This window comes from Archocentrus centrarchus, unplaced genomic scaffold (genome assembly GCF_007364275.1).
Source record: "Archocentrus centrarchus isolate MPI-CPG fArcCen1 unplaced genomic scaffold, fArcCen1 scaffold_54_ctg1, whole genome shotgun sequence".
In the NCBI taxonomy this organism is placed as follows: domain Eukaryota; kingdom Metazoa; phylum Chordata; class Actinopteri; order Cichliformes; family Cichlidae; genus Archocentrus; species Archocentrus centrarchus.
This window is the reverse complement of record NW_022060276.1, coordinates 462,913-482,998: the sequence shown is the minus strand read 5'-3', so window position 1 is coordinate 482,998 and position 20,086 is coordinate 462,913. Positions and strand designations below refer to the sequence as shown.

At 41.7% G+C, this 20,086-nt stretch overlaps 1 pseudogene; it reads right to left on the bottom strand.

The window, feature by feature from the left end:
* Positions 1–1,048: 1,048 nt before the first annotated feature.
* On the bottom strand, positions 1,049–10,512 carry LOC115777481 (cytochrome P450 2J2-like; annotated as a pseudogene).
* Between the last annotated feature and the right edge of the window lie 9,574 nt (positions 10,513–20,086).

Sequence of the window (20,086 nt, the reverse complement as noted above, 5' to 3'; positions counted from 1 at the left end):
ACATTTATCCAAGGGCCAGAATCTTTCTTGGCACACAGTGTGAGGGCGAGATGCTCTTGTAAAGTTAAAATAAAATTAAAAGAATAAAAAAATAAAATGATCTAATTTTATCCTAAGTAATATATCTGATATATCAGTTTTCCTTTCAAATTTATACAAGTTTTACTGATGTGATGTGCAAGTCGTGCACTTACATGTTCTTCTCCTTTGACGGTTGTTATGGAGACACCGCAATTGTTCCGTTGTTTTCATTATAGATATGATGAGCACAGGAAACAATAAAATGTTACATGAGAGCAATGAGTTTATCTATGCACAATCTACTTTTCAGAAGGCGTTTTTGTTGTAGATTTTTTAAATGAATGTAGAAACATGAAGAGTCCAAATGCAAAACCCTCTAAATCTGCCTGGACACTTTTCTTTTAAAAGAGCATTTTTCTTTATCTGGATCTTATGGTAAATTTGAGTAAATTCACAGGTAATGGTGAGGTTCCCTTTAAAAAAAAATAGTCATTTACCTACTTTTTAATAAATAATATTTTGTTTTGAGGGAAACCAGCAAAATCTTCAGTCTGTCCTCTGCCCAGTGTGAATGAAGCTAAAAAGTGCAAATATCAGACTATGATAAAAAGATTTCTACATAGATTCACACAGTACAACTGCAATGGCACAAAATGGCAGCACATTTATTTTTCTTAGAGTAACATACAGTTCCATTTTTAGTAAAACACCTTCAAAACTTGTTACCCTCAATCCAATCAGCCTTTACAGAAAGTCTTTTGAATGAACTTGATTTAATTGTGCACATGGATCAGACATGATTGGAATGTGGTGAAATAATGTCATTTCTCCTTTTCCCCTCACTTCATTTTACTAGTTTTTGGTCTCCTGGGTAAAATGAAGAAAATTTACAAATTGTTTGTTACTGATGCTATAGGATGAAAATAGTATGGCAGATATATATAATGCATTATATGACAAATGTGATGGAAGACAGTAATTCATTGTGCCGAGAAAAAGACATAATCGGGTTAAGGCAGCTGATGTATCAACGTGTTACAGTACAGAGGCGGTAAGGTTTGGGACAACGGGTGCCTCCCAACCTAAACTCCAGACTGGGCTGCTCTCCAGCAGGTGGTGACAGAGAGAACCTTTGAAGGATGGAGGTGAAAAACAAAAATAACTCCATCCGGGCCAGCTGTTCTCCAAGACACACTCGCTTACCTGAGAATTCACAAAACACAAGTTTTATTCAAGCAATTTACAAGATATCCACTTGTATCACAGATTTTACTGCATTTCTGCAACAAGCCAATGAACCATGATATTTTGTCTAAAATATCATGGTTAACATCCAACCAACCTGCAGAAAATGGAAGGAAGGCATCTCTCTTGCCAAATTTACCATCCCTGTCCAGAAAGTGTGGAGGGTTGAAAGAGTGTGGAGTTTCCCACATCGACTCATCATGTAGGACTGAGTCCAGGGTAGCCAGGATCATGGTGCCCTGAAAAATATCATTAACAATAATTGTAAGAACTGAAATACTAAAACAGAAAAAAATCTAAATTGGTTTTGAAGATTGTGTGACTTCACCAGGTGATGCCAGATGTTTTGATAAAATGCTGGATTTTTTTTTAGGATTTGGAGCCTATCCTAGCTGTCATAGGACAAAAGACAGGGTACATCCTGAAAGGTCATCAGTCTACTGAAGGGCCATAAGAGTCTCACTGTGTGTATTTATGAATCATTGCAGAAGAAGCCTTTCATTTATGGGGAATTGATTTTTATCTGGCCCACCATATTGTCTCACTACAAGTACCTACAGCAGCACAGAAATGAAAAACCAAAGGGCACAAAAACAGACTAAAAGATGGACACAGCCACTGTGAAGTCATCCTTTGGTTTTGGCCACCATGTTGGTTCTTTGGAGTCAGAAGTTACTATATGGAAGATGGCACACACATGGTGTCAGTTCAGTACAAAATTAGTTGAGATGAGGCCTAGCAGAGAGAATTCACTGTTTCCTGTGTCTGCACAGGAAGCCACACCTCTAACTTTAAATCTTAAATATCCAGATGGTGACTTATAAAAATATTCACCCACAGTATAGTTGTTAGGAATCAGGACACTATCCTCAGATATCAGAACCATTTTTAATCCAGCCTTTAAATGTGTTTTAGTTGTTTAGTTGGGTATTTTAACATGAGAGTGTATGGGGGATCAACTTTTGGAGCCAGTCTCAAGTGGCTGGACTGGTGGACCAGAAATATTTTATTCAACAGTTATACTGCCAGTAATTCTTATAGATTGTGAACCTTTGGGATTGTGTACTTATCCACTGTAGTGTCCTTTGTTGCCATACGAGCCACATTGAGGGGGACGATGTTGGCCATTCTCTGCATCTCATGAATAACAGCATCAGTATAGGGCATGTTTTCTCTGTCAGTCAGAGAGGGCTGTCTGGATGAACTGACCACAGCATCCATCTCAGCCTGGACTCTCTCTGCACAGTGAACAGGAAACAATGAGAGTCTGTGTCAAGATTATTACAGTTAGCTAAGGCTGAGACAGTGAGTGAGTAAAACCGCTCCAGGTCACTAAAGTAAAAATAACATTTTAAGAAAAAAATCTAAACTTATTACTGATACTGAATTATTACACAACTACCAACATAAATAGAAAACCCATCCATTCTCTTCCACTCCACAGGACAAGAGGCAGAGTGCACAGGTCACCAACACAAAGACACAGACAACCATTCACACCTATGGGCAATTTACAATGATCAATTAACGTAACCCCAATACCTGCATGTCTTTGGACTGTGGGAGGAAACTGGAGTACTGGGAGAAAACCCACACAGACACAGGAGAACATGCAAACTCTACACAGCAAGAATCTAACCCAGACCTTCTAGATGTCATTCTAGCTGTGAGGCAACAGTGCTAACCACCACACCACCGTGCTGCCCTAAATAGAAGACAGAAAAATATGCAGGAAATGTCTTTTGAGTTTTAGTATTGAATAATTTGTTAACTAAACTTAAAGAATCAAGCATACTCTGGAAACTAACTGAATCCAAACTGAAACCTAAACATTAAAAATATATATATATGTATATGACTATAATAAATTATTCTGAATTACATAAATGACTTACACAAACTGCTTCTGATGCTTTTCCTCGTAATATAACACTGATGTGTGAGAGGCCCCCAGCAATATAAAGTCACCACAAGACAAAATACACAGTAATGTTGGAAATGTTACACACGTCGTACACACACCTTGTATGTCAGGGTAATAGATCATGAAAAGCGTGTAAAGTAGTGGTGGTAGTTTCAGTTCCAGCAAAAAACAGGTCCATGCTGCAAGCACGTAAGTTGCTGAGAGCAAAACTTGAATCATTGTTCTCATCCTATCAGAGACACAAACAGCAGAAATTAAAATCTGTGGGTATATTTCATTAGAAGACCAAACAGAACAAACACAATAGAATTCAAGCCCAAAGCTCACCTTTCCCATCTCTATCACAAAGGCATCAATATAGTCTCTTGGTAATGCTGGGTTAAGGTTTTCTTTGTGTGCTCTGATCCTGATTTCTATGTAGTCATTTATCTGTTGTACCAGAGTCAGCATCTTCTTATGAGGTCCAGGCAGCCACTTCATCAGCCAGGGCATTGCGTTGTACATCTACAAAACAGGAGAACAGTTATTAAATCATTCCACACTTTGGAAATCTGATGAAGTCATCTTTTAATGAATAAATAAACACTAACATTCAAAGAGAGATCCACGTCTGTGTGCACCACATAGAAAGAGACATTGTAGTCAAAGAATTGAAATCTAACAGAAAACAGCAGAGGTGGTGGTAGAAATATAACTTCCAAAGGGGAAAATATTTGGGGGAAAAGTCACCAAGCTTTGTTTGTTTGTTTCAATAAGATTTAACTTGTGATTGTTTAAATGCAGTTCATATTTCTCAGTGTCCATTACACACACTCATACACACAGTGTGACGGAGCGATGGAGAAGCTAGAAGGAAGGAAGAAGGACGTAAAAGTACAGAAATGCTTTAACATGAGCAGAAATACTGCTGAAACACATCTGAGATGTTAAAATACATTTGGTGAAAAAGTTCACCAGGATGCACGAAACCCTCCAACTTTCCTTAGGAGGACCCTGACTCTGCTACATAAGGAAAAATAAGTGTAGTGATGATGATTCCAGCTCAAGAATACATGGACATGTTTTCTTTAAAAAAAAGATTGAAAGAAGTGAGTCGTGTGGTGGTTAGCACTGTTGCCTCGCAGCAAGAAGGTCCGGGGCTCGGGTCCACCTTGGCCGGCACCTTTTCTGTGTGGAGTTTGCATGTTCTCCCCGTGTTTGTGTGGGTCTCCTGTGAGCACTCTGGTTTTGTCCCATGGTCCAAAGACATGTACTTTGTGGAGTTAAGTTAAATGCTGATTCTAAATTGCCCACAGGTGTGAGTGTGAATGGTTGTGTGTCTCTGTGTGTTAGCCTTATGACCGGCTGGTGACTCGACCAGGGTGTAACCTGCCTCTCGCCTTATGACAGCTGGGATGAGTTCCAGCCCCCTGCAACCCTTAAAAAGATATGCAGAAGGAAATGGATGAATGAAACAAACCCCAATAACATTTCTTTATTACTGGGGTGTCCATCAGTCAGTACCAGCTGTTGCTGCTAGGCAACAGTAGCACCTGAGAGTACTGTTCTATGTGGGTGGGGCATGCTCCAAATTTCAAAAGAGACAGAACGTTCAATCGCTTAGTTTCAGCATTTTTCAAATTAGGAAAACAAAAGCTAGGCAACATCAGCAGCATCAGAAGCTACAGCAACACATATACAAAGTACTGCAGAAGACTTTGGTCAGACACAGCATCAGCTCTGCTCTGAACATTTGACAGGTAGCTTCATTTCCTCTCTTACTAATTTCTTCCCCTGATTTAAGTTTTTCTCAATTGATTTGGCACATTTGTCACAGCAGAAAAGTGATTTTCACCACTCTTAATTCAGTTTTCCAAACAGTTAAAGCATTTTTTCATAACTCACACTCACCTGTGCAAAAGGCATCAGATTTATTTGTATTTGGAGCAAACCCTTACAAAGCAGTACTGCAAAAATGTGGGCCTAATGCAGAGTTTTTATGTGATTCTGTCCTTATCTGTAGCTTAATTTCCACGATGAACAATAAAATCTTCACAGCAACACTTTTGAGCACCTCAGTCTTTGAAACTGTGTCCTTTAAAGCCATGAAGGCTGAAAATGCCTGTCTGAAAGAGGATCCTGAAGAAGAAAAGCTGCTGGCCAAAGAAAACCTAAAGAAGAAAGCAGAAAACATGAAGAAGGAATTACTGGCAGTACAGCAAGCAATTGAACAAAAAATAGAAGGTTTGATAAAGATGGACATGGCAGAGAACGTAATGACGGACATAGAGGGGAAAAACAGTATGAAAAGGCGAATAAAAGAAGCAAAAAAGAAGCTCAACCTGAAAGTGGACGAGGCAAAGAGGAAGTTCAGCCTGAAAGTGGACAAGGCCAAGAAGAAACTAAAACTGAAAGTGGACGAGGAAGAGCAGCCCCTTTTAAAGAACCTGGAAGAGGACAATGTGATGTGAAGTGTGTCCTAACAATGCAAAGGTTGAGGAGAGTGATGGTTTCTCTCAGACTGAGCAGCAGCTTCTCTTCACTTTTTCATCATCTTCTCCACCTTCACCCCTCCACTTCCTCTTTCTCTTTCCCTCCTCTGTTTCTCCTCCCTCTCTTTCCTTCTCCCTCCCATTCCCTTTTCTGTCTATTACCCCATCTCTTTCACACTCACCCCTTCTCACACCATGCCTCTTCCATCTCTCTTCACCCTCCTCTCCTCACCATGTTGAAACAACTTCACAGCATTGAATCAAAACTGTAAATATTTGCAAATGTACAAAGTTCTAAAGAAAAAAATAATAAATTGTTACTTTTACAGCATAAAAGGTTGTCCTTCATTTATAGCAATATAAGGCTTGAAAATAACTGCCCAGATAAGCTAAATAAGGAGTTTTAACATGGCTTAAAAATGTCAAGAATTGCTTCAAGAAGCACTACGGCTGCACTTACTTCCCTTTATGAGCTGATGGATTCTGATGTAAAAATTAGGATATTTGTAATCAGATACTCTACTCTCTACTCTACCAGGAGACTGTGCTCCTAAAAACAGAACTCCCAGGATCACTGGGATTCACACTCCACTTAAACTGAGAAAGACCGAAGAAGGAAATCAATTCACAGTAGATATAAGTGAATGTGACATGCATTTTGTATAAATCCTGATTTCATATGATCATTGCATCATGTGGCATGTTCAAAAGAGGTTTCCCTGTGTTGACATGGTTCCCTGTAAGCGCAACATTTCACTGAAGTTATGAGTAATGGACTGGTACTGCTTGTCAGTGTACTCAGATCGATTCCCAAACACCAAACAGCAGATGATGTTTGACACAGCGTTGTTTATCAGTGGCTGGGCATTAAAGGGCTTTCCTGTAAATGAAAACAGAACATTTGGATATGACACATGAGATGTACCCCATATCAAATCAAAGTAAGCAAGTGCTATTGACTTGTGCAAATCAGTCTCATAACTTCAGCTCTATCATAGAGGATGGTGATTTTCTTTTCACTCGGTTTCTTTCCCATGCACTAATTTGTTTACATTTTGCAGGAAAAACTAAACCAGTCCATGTAATAAGCAGTGAAATCTTTAAAAAACCAAATACAACAGTAAAACAGCATAGATTGTTTTGCCTCGGTGTTGTGTGAAAGCTTCTGAGATATACTGGCACTCCTGCTGGATGTATAACTCCAGGGTCTTCTTGCCCAGACCAAAGTTTCTGAGTGTATGAAGAGCAAATCTTCTCTGCTGCTTCCATGAATAACCATTTGAACCCACAAGACCTTTGAAAACATAAAGACACCAAATTAGACTGGATGTAAGTGTCACAGTTTTACTGTTTATTTTACTAAGTACTAATGAAATCGAAAAGAAAAACTGAAAGAGAAAAACAAAAGACACAACCTTTGTTCCCAAATAAAGCTTCAAACACTGCTATGGTGGGACGATCGATGAAGTCTTCTGCTCGCTGGCCCAGGGCTTCTTTCACAAACTTGTAGCTATTAATGACCACAATTCTTTGACCAAAAAGCCGAAGGGTGAAAATCTTTCCATATTTCTCTGCAAACTACAAAAAAGACAGTGGACAGGTGTTGTTGTTCAGTAGGAAGTTGATATATTTTCTAAGAAGGAAAACTTTGGCCTTTCCAAAGTTTCCCAAGTTCTTCTTATTCTTTCTGTGTCCCACCCAGCTTACACATAACATTCAGAGGAATAATATCCCTCTTCTGCATTCTCAACTGAAAAATGTTAAGAATGGAGCAATGCTGCCTCACTAATATTATGTCTCTTAACAAGAAACCAAGCTGGAATCACATGATAAAGTGTTGATATGAGTCACCTAAAATGTGGTTGTAATTGAAGCCTCCTGAGTTTGGTTCCAAAAGCAGCTTTAAGAGCACCAAACTAGTAAACTGCAATTCGCAGCTTCTCTCTTACCACATACTTTATATTTTGACCTAATGTTTTATGGCCTCAGTAAACCATTTTACTTTGAGTTTGGTGGTAGAAAAAACATCTGGAAAAAAGTGTGACTAAAGGGAACTGAGGATAAAGTCCAGTGAGTTAGGGGTTTCCAGAGTTTTCAGTAGGGTCTTTTCTGAGCTTGATGTGAATTACTTCTAAAATTTTCATTTTACTAACTATTGCATATATATTAAATATATTCTTCCATGAAGTAAAACTAATGGGTGTTCAAAAATAGGTTTGAAGTTAGCAGGATCCCCAGGACGTTTCTTTAATCCTCTGATATTTTATTCTATGATAATAAAATAATAAAAGTGAAGACTCATACCTTTCTGAACTGCAGGTGAATTCTGTCAGGTCTGATGCGATGAACATCACCAAAAAAAGGAAGAGCCCACGGACCGGGAGGAAAGTTTTTTGGCGCTCTGTTCTTCAAAATATCAGCGAACAGCAGAAGAACACACAAAAAAATTAAAATGCTCCTTTCATCTAACCACTCCAAATGTCTCCATTTCTTCAGTTTTTAAGGCAAGTGTTTTAGCTGTGCTGCCACCATGAAAGTGCAATCAGATATATGGACAGACTATTTTATTACTCATAAGCCAAGATAAGATTCATGTTGTTCAGATCTCACTGGTGTCCGGGGCTGGTCTTCAAAATAAAAGCATGTCACTAAGAAAAACAGGAAACTCAACAAAAACAAATCAAGCAATGCAACAATGTAGAAATATCTACATAGAGTACTCATTATACAATTATAGAATATATTTTAGAATATATTATGTTGTACTATTTTACACTACCTAACTGTGTAAGCATTACTTTAATACTATAGCTGGTAAAAGTGTGCACACATTCTGTTGCATAATGGCAGAATCATGAGAGCATGACATAACAAAACATGCAATTGACAGTGTGAGGGAAAAAATATCAATTCCTGCATTAGGCAAACAACTATAACCCATGAGTGCAGCCAACCCACCTCCTAAAGAAATAAGAAAAAAAAATGTAAACCATATTCAGTGACGTCATACAATTTCAAAACCATCGAGAGGTCAAACTATTAAGTACTGTATCCATATAGTCAGTATTATCACACTTGGGACATTATTACAACATATAGCCTGGCTACACAAAAGGTTATGACTGAATTATTGATTTAGTGTATCAGTGCTTTGCATTCAATCAATATATCAGCAAGATTTAATCCCATTAAACTAAATTTAGAAATGCCTACATGGATAGCAGAATTTCTAAATCTCTGTACCCCTAAACTGCAATCAAAACTGTATAAGTTATTGTTAAATATTGATGTTTCAGTCTCTCCCCCAATTGCAAAATGGGAGTGTGATCTCTCCAATAATACAGATCCAAACTTCTGGACACAAACACTTTTAAAATGACAAAAAGTCCAAACTTACAACTTATACAGTGTAATACTCTACGCGCTATACAGGACAAAGGATGTTCCAAATGGGCCCTACACACTCAAACACATGTGCCTATTGTGCAGACAATACTGCTGAGATCTACATGCATGCTATATGGTCTTGCATGCCTGTTCCGAGGTTTTGGCAGAGGATATGTGAAGACTTGTCCACATTGTTTAACTGCGGTATCCCAACATCACCCAAACTGAGCATTTTAGGTGATGTAAGTGAACTGATAGAGAATCAAATATATCACACTTAATTCTTACTGTCTTATCCATTGCTAAGAAAATGGTGATTGGGTCTTGGGGTGTGGGACCTGGGGTGCTTGCAGTGGTGGGTGCTGGCTCTGGGCCAGGTGGCTGGCCTCTTCTGTGCCTGTCCCGGCGCGGGGTCTGACATGTTCCCCCTGAAGTGGCCCAACTTGCTACTTCACTGCTGTCTGTCCTTCAGTTTTATCTACACCTTAGACATGAAGAGTTTTGGGGGGTAGGTGTGGATGAGCTCTGCTGACTGGCAGTCGGGTGCTCATCATGCATCTGTCCCCTCAATTTTAATAGCACTCTAATTTTCATACAGACATACCCATTTCATACACCTCATGCACTCACAGGCACTCACATTCCGACACATGCACCCACATTTCACCTTCCAGGTGAGTGGGGAGGAGACCAGGCAGGCCTTTTCCCACCTGTTTCCTGAACCCGACCTGGGACGAGGGTTGGCTAGGTTGTCGGGGGGGGTGTCCGACATCGCTCTAGAGTGGCTGCTGGCCATTCGCTCACATGCCAGAAGATGGGTTTATGAGTGGATGAGTGTGTCTCGTGGTGCCTTTTTCTTTGTGTATGAGTGTGTGTGTGTGTGTGTGTGTGTGTGTGTGTGTGTGTGTGTGTGTGTGTGTGTGTGTGTGTGTGTGTGCATACGCAGTCCTTGTGTGAGCATGCATGCGTGTGTGCATATGTGCATGCATGGCTGGTCCTGGGTTGCTTCTGTGAGACATGTTTGCTCCCCACTGGTCGTTGCTACCCGCCCGGGAGATGGGCACTCAGTGATTCTGGGGCACGAGGCTGGGTGCTTTGGCGTGGTTGTTGGACTGCTACCTTGGGGGTTGTGGTTTGGGTGGGTGCTGGCTACTTCTGCGCGGGCCTCTGCTTGACGTCGGGCGGTTCTTGGGCTCCTGGGGCCCTCCCCTGGCTCGTGCGGTGGTGGGGGCAGCTGCCCATTGTCACTGGATCTCTGGGGCTCTTGCCCTTTGGCTGTGGGGGCCCTGGCTGGGACCGCCCTCCTCCTGCTCTGGGGATGGACACACGGTTGTCATCGGGATGTCTGGTCTCGGGTCTTCAATACTCATGAGTGGCTGCGGGCAGCCTGGGTTTCCTGATTCTGTCTCTGAGGGTTGCTGTTGTGGCCCGCTCCAAGCCGAGGACACTCTGTACTGTTTCCATGTTAGATTAGATTAGATTAGATTCAACTTTATTATCATTGTACACATGTATACAATGAAGATGTGCCCATCTTGAACATCAATGCTGTGAACAGGAAGGAAGTTGGTGTTCTATAATAGTTTGATTTCCTTCTTTAGCCAGTTAAAAAGTGTTTTCTGAACTATTTCAACACTTTAATGGTCAAAATCGTGGAATTTATGCACTTCCTGTTCACACCCACGGAAGAAATGCGGGGCGATCCAGTGCAGTGCCCTGGCTCACCTCTGGGGGCGCTGTGTCACATACAATAAATGAAGCAGGCGTTTGGTGCATGCCCATTGCTGTCTGTCTTTATATCACCAATATACATGATTGATTACACATGTGCTACACATGCTGATGTGCCAGAGTTTGACCTTACATTAAATATTATGTTTTTCTTGCCATCACTGTTGAACTGTATGCAGTTGATTAAAGCATAATTAATCATTAGTATAATTAAAAATATAAGCTTCTAATTTGGGTTCATGCATGTGAACATCCCACTCCAAATGAGTCAGTGCCTCACCGTCACAAACCTCACCGCACGTCACTGCTAAAAACAAACATGGAGTCAGGATTTCCTGTTTTCCTGTTTTAATGAATCGTCACCAACAGAAGGATATTTAAATATCAGGAAGATCAAATTTACAGAAAAACCTCAGACAATATAAAACACTGATGTAGCTTCCACGTTGGAAAAATGCAACCATGTGGAAGTGCTTTAAGTCTGTCTTCTGTCTGAAAGCCAGTGTGCAGATTCAGCCCTCCTCATCACATTTGGGGTTTCGCAACCAAGATGGTGGAAACGTTTGAGGTACGGACGAGCCGACCGTCTCTGGCAAGCTGGGAACAGCTGACTGTGATGTGCTCGGAGTCCAGGAGGGGGGCCCAGCAGGTACAACACCATTGCCCAGAGAAGCCAGATAGAGGCCCTGGCTATGAACACAGTTTGTATCCATCCCAGGCTGGTTGCACTGCTCCCTGGGGGGGGTTTGTCCATCCCCCTGAAGCTGAATCACAGAGAGGCAGACTATCTTCTATGCAGCAGTATGTTGGAGCAGCAGCTTGTCTACAGCTGAGAGGAAGAGGATAGACAAGCTCATCAGGAAAGCCAGCTCTGTCCTAGGATGTCCTCTCGACTCAGTGCAGGTGGTGGGAGACAGAAGGACTCTGACCAAAATAACATCACTGATGGAAAAGGTCTCCCATCCCATGCATGAAACTGTTGCTGAGCTGGAAAGCTCCTTCAGTGACAGACTGCTGCATCCTAAATGCACAAAGGAGCGTTACCGCAGATCCTTCCTCCCAGCAGCTGTAAGACTTTATAACCATCACTGCTCCCAACAAAAACCACAATAGCCTACACAATGTAGGATAATATATAATATACTGTAAATAGTCCGGCCTGTTAAGGTTCAACACACAGGCACATCATGTACATTGTATATAGTGTTATTATTATTATTAGTATTAAGGTTAATATTGTTTGTTGATTTTATATATATTCTTTTCTTAATAGTGTGAATTATTATATCTTTATTTATATTTATAATAACTGCGGCTGCTGTTACACCCAAATTTCCCCTCTGTGGGACAATAAAGGCTGTTTCTTCTTCTTCTTCTTCTTCAGTAAAACCACAATACAGAGCTCTTGTCTCAAATTAAAGGCACTACATTTCATGAAATCCAATCAATTCCCCAGATAATGATGGAAATAGAAACAGATCACGTCTGTTTAATAATTGGAGCTAAGGAGATAAGGAGAGAAGCCCCTGCCCTCTGTTTTGGATGAGTCAGTCCTGCCTCCTCAGCACCAAAGCCAGAGAGGTTATTTCCAGAAAGAGAAACCAGCTGACTCCAAGACCTCTATAACCATCACCCACACAGTAATCAAGGCAGTTCACATGAATGAGTGAACCACACAAAACCAAGTTATGGTGTTTTTGTTTCTATTCTTGGTAGTGTCCCCATTGGTAGTAGACACTGTTACAAGACAGCCATGAGGCCATCACAAATAGCTGAAATGACAATAAAGGTTTTGACCAACAGGGGGGGGGGGGTTGTGTGCACACGAAGCCTCAGTAATTAACCTGTTTTTGAAGCAACGGGATGGAAAGCTTCAAAGCTTCATTTGCCCATCACTAATTACACTGAGTACCTTCTGACAATAACAGACTTGTGTGGCAGTCACTGGGCTGGCCTTGTTTTCTTGTTGCCTTTTTCTGCATTTCTAGTGGGTGGAGCTGACCCAATTTCAGATTAAGCACACCTGAGCAGGTCAAGCACAGGTGTGCTTTAAAGCAGCCCTGCCAGATGCTCTTGGCTCTCCTCTTTTCTTCATGGCTGCTTGGCTGATGAAGTGTTTGGGTCTTGGGTTTGGTACCATCTCAGGTGCCGTTTACACGAAGCCGTTTTCACTGGAAACGGTGTCGTTTTGATGCGTTTCAGCCTTTCGTTTACACGATGGCGTTTCAGAAACGATCCGCGTTTACACGAGGACATGTGAAACGATGAAAACGATGTAGTTCCCATGCCAGGCCACAAGTTGGCGTTGGTTTTCTCTTTGCAAAGTTTGTTTACGCAAGACGCGCATGCGTGGAGTGACACAGTAGGTAGTGCGGCAAATTGTTCATTACTTACAAAACGGCCAATGTGAGAGGTTTTGTGTGGACCGATGATGAGGTTGGATCGCTGCTGCACACAACGCTGAATTACAAAACGGTAAAAACACAGGAAAAGCATAAGAAGCACTCGTGAATCCGCGAGTACTGTTTATCAGTTTGCGCGTGCGCGAAAAACTGGCCGTCGCAACCATAGTGCGCATGTGCGAGTCGAGCGTTTTCAAATCACCCCGGTTTCAAGTGTTTACACGAAAACGCAAGCCGGTGCGTTTCTGAAAGGCTCCACTCTGGACCCCGTTTCTGAAACAGATCGTTTTCACTCTGTTGTCGTGTAAACAGAAGGGCGAAACGCATCAAAACGACACCGTTGTCGTGTAAACGCAAGGCCGAAACGCATCAAAACGACACCGTTTCAAAATGAAAACGGTCTCGTGTAAACGGCACCTCACTCATATACTTTCTACACATTCAAACATGGCATATATGTTGATATGCTGGTAAGCATTTGAGCTGTATTGTTTACATCTGTGCAAATTAATTTGGTTAGCTGTGACTTTGGGCTTGCCTGTGAAGAAAGTTTGAGTTAATTAGTCTCAGGTTTGGTAACTTGTGATGAGCTGATATTTTGTGTGCCAAGTATTGGTGTGTGGAGGCCATATCATCTGAATGACTACACCACTTGTCTGTCTGGTTACTCTGCGAAGTTCTTTTCTGTTAAATGTTGTCAGCTGTTAATATTCTGGAGGTTGAGTTTTTGTGCTGTCTTGTATAAACTCGGAGACAGTTTAGGACACAGCCATATTGATTATTGGATGTGTGTAAGTTAAAATTGGTGCTTTCCCTGGTAGGCTGAAGGAACGATTCTCCTTTGGGATTCGTTCTTTAAAGTGTAAGTGCTTTGAGTGCTCATATCTGAGTAGAAAAGTACTATATAAGAACTAGTCCATTTACCATTTACCATTAAAGGTGTTAGTGTTGCAGTGAAAACAGTCAGAGTGGTTGTCTCGGGGGCACGTCCCTGGAGTCGAGGGGGTCGCTGTTTGTGCAGTTGCCTTTCTCTCTCTGGTGGTTTTGAGTGCATAAATACCCACTGTGAGTAATTGCATGAAGACTAGGCTTAAGCTTAGTAAGTTTTTTGGGGGGGTAGGTAGTTAGTGGGAAAGTACTAATTGCTGTTGCACATCAAGGATCAATACCTCATGGTGGTGGTTACAGTTGATGGATTTGGTCAGTCTCCATCAGAGGAACTTTTGAAACCTGTTGAACGTGTTGATATTGGAGATGAATGCTTTAAAGATGACTGCAAAGAACTGTTAAAAGCTGTTAGTAGATAAAGTGTTGCCAATTCAAATGCAGAATCTACTTGACAGTGTTGGTCAGTCGGTCACATCCAAGTTTGATGAAGACAGAGATGCCTGTTCATTTTATTTTGTGTGGCTGCCAGAAGCTGTCTGTGTGGTTATGCTGCAGTCTGTTCTGACTGGAAAAGGCCACGAAACGCTGCACTGACTGCAAATGATGGTCAAATATTCTAGTTAAAGCTGCAGTTCTGAAGGCATGAGTTGATCCTGGAAGCTTAAGGCAACATTTCAAATCATGGAGGGGTAGGGGTGAGCACCTTTCAGGACCTGTGTGATCTGATGGTGTTGGAGCATTTTAAATATTGCTTTCTACCTGCAGTTGTCACTCATATTGCTGAGCAGGAAGTAATGACTGTCTCTGAAGCTGCTAAATTGGTAGATGAATATATTTTGGCACATACAGGGCAGTTTGGTAGGAAGTGTTTCAGTCTGTGCTCCTGCTAAAGCTTTTGGTCAGCCTATGTTTTCTTCATCTGTCTGCAAAGCTCAGTCATGGTGTGATGCTGAATAGTTTTAGTCAAGCAAAGCAAGTTGACAGACTTGCTAGACCTGCTGCACTGAGTGTTCCTGCAAGAACAACACCAACGGACACTCTGTACACCATGCTGTGATGTGACCTTCAGCTAAAAGCTATTTGGGAGTCTCCTTGTTACAGTAAAAATACTGTTCTGTTAAACTCTTCATAGATTCAACTAAAATGGGGAAACTCTGCATGAGATTTGAGTGTTGAAATAGTCATGGATTGTTCAACAACCCTGTCAAATATCTTAGACTAGAATGTGGCACTCAAACACAGAGGCAGTACTTCATTTTACCAGAGTGAACACTTGGATACCTTAATTATAAGCCAATAGCATGTGAAGCTACATGGACAGAAACACTAAATGTGCTGTCAGGTAAAATCACAGCTTGATGCTGTCAGCTCAGTCATCAGTTACTAGCTAGCATCAATGACAGGAACATTAGCTGTTGGTGAGGCTCTCTTTGCTTTTAAAGCTTGCACAGTGAAGCCCAGGGTTATTTATAATGATGGCAGCTTTCAAAACCCTGTAGTTGGATTCAAAATGGCTGCTGCTTGGTGGCACGGACCAGCTGGGGTGAGATGGGCATGGTCGACTGCGACTGGGCTTGGAGTCCAGGAGGGTAGCCAACAGGTAAAGCAGCATTGCCCCAAGGACCCAGATAGAGGGCCTGGTCCTGGAGAGCTGTGCTCCTTAAGTTTGTCTCCATCATGGGCTGGTTGTAGCACTCCGAGTGTTACCAACAGCTCCAGTTCTGTTTGATTATGGGAGCTACTTATGAGGGACATGTGGGGGGATGCTTAAAGGTCCATGAAGTGGACAGTCCTTTCTTTCTTTGTCTCTCCTCCTAAATCTAGCTCTTGTGTTCTGAAACCAAGTCTTCACCTATAAAAAGGAAAAAAAGATTAATGAGCCAGACATGAACATGAATTAAATTTAATATACTTGTATTGTAGCAACCTTCAAAGAATAAAAACACTAACCTGTTTGTAGGTCAGTCCTGTCATGTCTGCCAACTCTTCCATTTCATCTGGTTTGAGATGAGACTGCAGACTGAAGCGAAGATTAAGAATATGTAGTTGCCTCTCTGAGAAAACCACCCGGTCCTTTCTCTTGGGTTTCTCTGCACTCTTCTCTGGAGCAGTGAAGGGAGCATGCAGAATCAAACCCGTGTTGCCATCCTCGTTCTTTGGGACAGCAAGAACCTGTTTCTCCTCTGTGGCAGGGCTGCTGTTGCTTGTATCATTATGGAGAGCATTTTCAGCCCATGAACTGATGTCTGCCAGGGGGAGACTCCCTTCAAGGTTGCTGCCAGAACTCCACCAATCTGAGAGGGTAAAGAGAGCGAGGCCAAGTAAGAACAAGTCTATACAGTCCACATGGGTCAGTATGGTTACTGATGTGTTTGCATAAGATACTTTAGAACAGAAATGATACAAAGATAATTTGATGAAGTTTATACAGAACAGTTTCACACTCCCACAAACTTTCTCTGCATTTTAGTTTGGCTGCATTCTTAAACTTTGTCACCAGATGGCACCACTTTAAAAACAGAAGGTTAAAAAACTGTTTGGATATTTGGAAAGTCTTTCAAAACCAAGACGGACCTGAAGAGGACTCTCTGCTCAGCTGTGGAGGGAGAAATGGTGACTTCTGGTATCAGGCCTTAAACACAGAGTTTAGCCACCTCTGCTAATATTGGCTCATTGGGCAACAATGCTGAGTACATACCTGGTGAGAAGCAGTCCTCCATGGAAAAGTGGAAATTCATCCAGTCCTCCATCTTTGCAGCAGATTTGGTGTTTGTAGATCAACACAAGAAAAACTTCAAACCAAGCAGGATGGCGCTCTGTGTCGGAAGACTGACTCAAGTGCAGTGCTCCTGAGCGGGCTTTTAAGGAGGTGTGTGGGGGTGGGTGGGGGGTGTTGCGCCTTTCTTTGTGAGTCGCTTTACAAAGCAGTCGTGCCGGTGCCATCAGCTGACATCATTTGCATTCATTTAAAACGATTTCTCAGGTTTGAAAGGAAATAAATTGCAGTTAGAAAGCAGCCATATAAATGAGCCTTACCAAATCCTTCCAGCTTACACTTTCCAAAATATTAAACTCTGAATGCCCAGAATGACTTTATGATTTTACTCACTGATTCATCAAGAAAAGACAAAGTATAATTTCACTGACTCAGATTCATGGAGTCATGATTGTTTGGAAGATTTAAAGCATAAGTTGTAAAGGTGGCCAAAGACTGACTTAAGAACAATACTGAGTCTGTTTATAAATGATAAACTTTGATAAACCTGTGACTAAGACTTTGTTAAACCTGTGTGGTTTGACAAAGAGTAACATTACAAACCTGAGGCGGCCACAAGGCAAATTTAGCTGTATTATTATAAAGGCAAACTGGACAGCTACACTAAAGGGATTGTGTAGTTTTGTTGAATTAGCTTTGCTTTTCTTACTTTAGTTGATCCATTATTTACACTTTAGTTTCTCTGCTAAACAGCACAAAGGCTCAGGATTTTAGTCTCTGTTTAAATCTCAACAAAAGCCACTTTGAAGCCCATCATTGTTGCAGCAGATTCTCTGCTGCTTACATTTTTGACTTTGAGCCATTTTTAATTTCAACCCAGAACTGACTTCTGTGTTATTAAAGCCACATTGACACAGGCTTAGAGAGAAGTTGGAGACCTCCCCAATCCCAAATGCTTGGGACCTCCAGCAGCAGCTGGGTGGATGCTGTTGGCCAGTACATGTTTCCCTACCAACTTTCTTTTTATTGAGTCGAACACGTCCTAATACAAACACCTTTACCCCCATTATGTTCCTTATGGCCTTGGTGCCGTTTGTGGTCCCAGGTTTCTGTCTGCATTGACTTGGTAATTAATCCCATCAGTGGGAGCAGGATGTGAGGCAGGGACTCTAACAGACACATTAGCGTATGTTTAGTGGCCTCTGGCTGAACTGGGTGTCTTTTCTGATTTTGAATGGGCCAGATGAAGTGTCTGCGGGGGTTGATGAGGGCAGTTAGCCTTGATATTCATGAACCTTCTCCAAATGACCTGCACCAACAAATATTCTGACTTTAGTTCTAAATTAGTGCTGAAAGTCAGTATTTGGATGTAGTTTTGGTATAATTTGCTTTATTTTGAGACATCTTCATTCATACACTGCACGAAAAGAAGCATATTCGTCCCCGTATACTGACGCGGGCGCCGCTAGTAAACGGCAGCTTTCGTCAGCATACGGGGATGCGCATTTTCGTTCGCCTGAGACGGATATGGTCGTTTACGTACCACCAGAATCAGCGGGGGGTAAAGGTACGGGGGAGCCGGCCCGCGGGAGGTGTTAACGTCTCTACTTTACATATGAATAGCAGCGCTGCAAGCCAAAGCAGCGGTAACAGACCCACGTGGCTTCTCTGTCATTGGATGAAAAAAATGCCATCACAATTCAGCACTCACATGTGATTGGCTGGTAGATCTGTCCCCCATTGGCCTTTATAAAGACAGGCCTGGGTAAGCCCCTCCCTAATAAATAATAACCCGGTAATAAAAATTATTTTTAATTATTATTTCAGTGATATACCTTGTATGTTATGTTGTATTCATGCCATGCTAATAACCTCAACTAAAAGGAATTCAATTAAGAGAAACAAATTGTGAGGCACAAGTTTGAATTTCTTTTTTTTTTTATTTACAAAGATTAAATGAAGTGTTGAGGCTATCATTCTCAGCATCTACATGGATGTTAAAATCACCCACTATAATGATTTTATCTGAACTGAGCACTAAATCAGATAAAAAGTCTTAGAAATCAGACAGAAACTCTGAGTAAGGACCAGGTGGACGATAGATAATAACAAATAAAACAGGTTTTTGATTTTCCCAATTAGGATGGACAAGACTAAGAGTCAGGCTTTCAAAAGAATGAAAACTTTGTCTGGGTCTCTGATTAATTAATAAGCTGGAATTGAAGATTGCAGCTAATCCTCCTCCTCGACCTGTGCTTCGAGCATTCTGACAGTTACTGTGACTCGGGGGTGTTGATTCATTTAAACTAACATATTCATCCTGCTGTAACCAGGTTTCTGTAAGGCAGAATAAATCAATACGTTGATCAATTATTAAATCATTTACTAATAGGGACTTGGAAGAGAGAGACCTAATGTTTAACAATCCACATTTAATTGTTTTATTTTTTGGTGCAGTTGATGAAGCTGTATTATTTATTGTTTTTGAATTTTTATGCTTAAATAGCTTTTTGCTGATTTTAGCTTTGGTTTTTGGTGGTCTGGGAGCAGGCACCGACTCTATGGGGATGGGGTTTTGGGGGGATGGCAGGAGGAGAGAAGCTGCAGAGAGGCGTGTAAGACTGCAACTCTGCTTCCTGGTCTCAACCCTGGGTAGTCAGGTTTTAGGAGGGTTAATAAATTTGGCCAGATTTCTAGAAATGAGAGCTGCTCCATCCAAAGTGGGATGGATGCCGTCTCTCCTAACAAGACCAGGTTTTCCCCAGAAACTTTGCCAATTATCTATGAAGCCCACGTCGTTTTTTGGACACCACTCAGACAGCCAGCGATTCAAGGAGAACATGCAGCTAAACATGTCGCTCCTGGTCTGATTGGGGAGGGGCCCAGAGAAAACTACAGAGTCCGACATCGTTTTTGCAAAGTTACACACCGAGTCAATATTAATTTTAGTGACCTCCGATTGGCGTAACCGGGTGTCATTACTGCCGACGTGAATAACGATCTTACCAAATCTACGATTAGCCTTAGCCAGCAGTTTCAAATTTCCATGAATGTCGCCTGCTCTGGCCCCTGGAAGACATTTGACTATGGTCGCCGGTGTCTCTAGCTTCACGTTTCTCAAAACAGAGTCGCCAATAACCAGAGTTTGTTCCTCGGCGGGTGTGTCGCCGAGTGGAGAAAAACGGTTAGAGACGTGAACAGGTTGGTGGTGTACCCGGGGCTTCTGCTTAGGACTACGCTTCCTCCTCACCGTCACCCAGCTGGCCTGTTTTCCCTGCTGCTCGGGATCTGCTGGGGGGGA